Genomic DNA, 372 nt, shown 5'->3' with positions numbered 1-372 from the left:
ATCCCCCCCCCCAAACAAACCCCTCTCCTCCTTCAGCCTCCCTGGGATGGTTTGCAGGTCACTTGGCTGTAAGAAGCCCCAAGGAAACCCAAGCTCACCTGCCTCCCCGGTGAACCCAGCACCCTCCTCTGTCCCACCACGACCTGCTGACTCAGCACCGACCGGGGAGATTTCACCGGAATGAGGCGTTTTCCTGCCGGGAAAGGCCCCACGACCCCATTGTTCCCGGAGGGGCCGTGGAACAAGACGAGCTTTGCCCCGAAGAGCAAACTTGAGAGCGAAATAAACCACCCCATTTCCTTCCTGTCGCTGAAGTTTCCAGCCCTGCTCAGGGTTTGGTTTTTTTTCTCTCCCCCCCCTCCTCCCCCCCCC

The sequence above is a fragment of the Chaetura pelagica genome, unplaced genomic scaffold (genome assembly GCF_000747805.2).
Source record: "Chaetura pelagica isolate M959 unplaced genomic scaffold, ChaPel_1.0 scaffold1081, whole genome shotgun sequence".
In the NCBI taxonomy this organism is placed as follows: Eukaryota; Metazoa; Chordata; class Aves; order Apodiformes; family Apodidae; genus Chaetura; species Chaetura pelagica.
Note: the sequence above shows the minus strand (reverse complement) of the source record.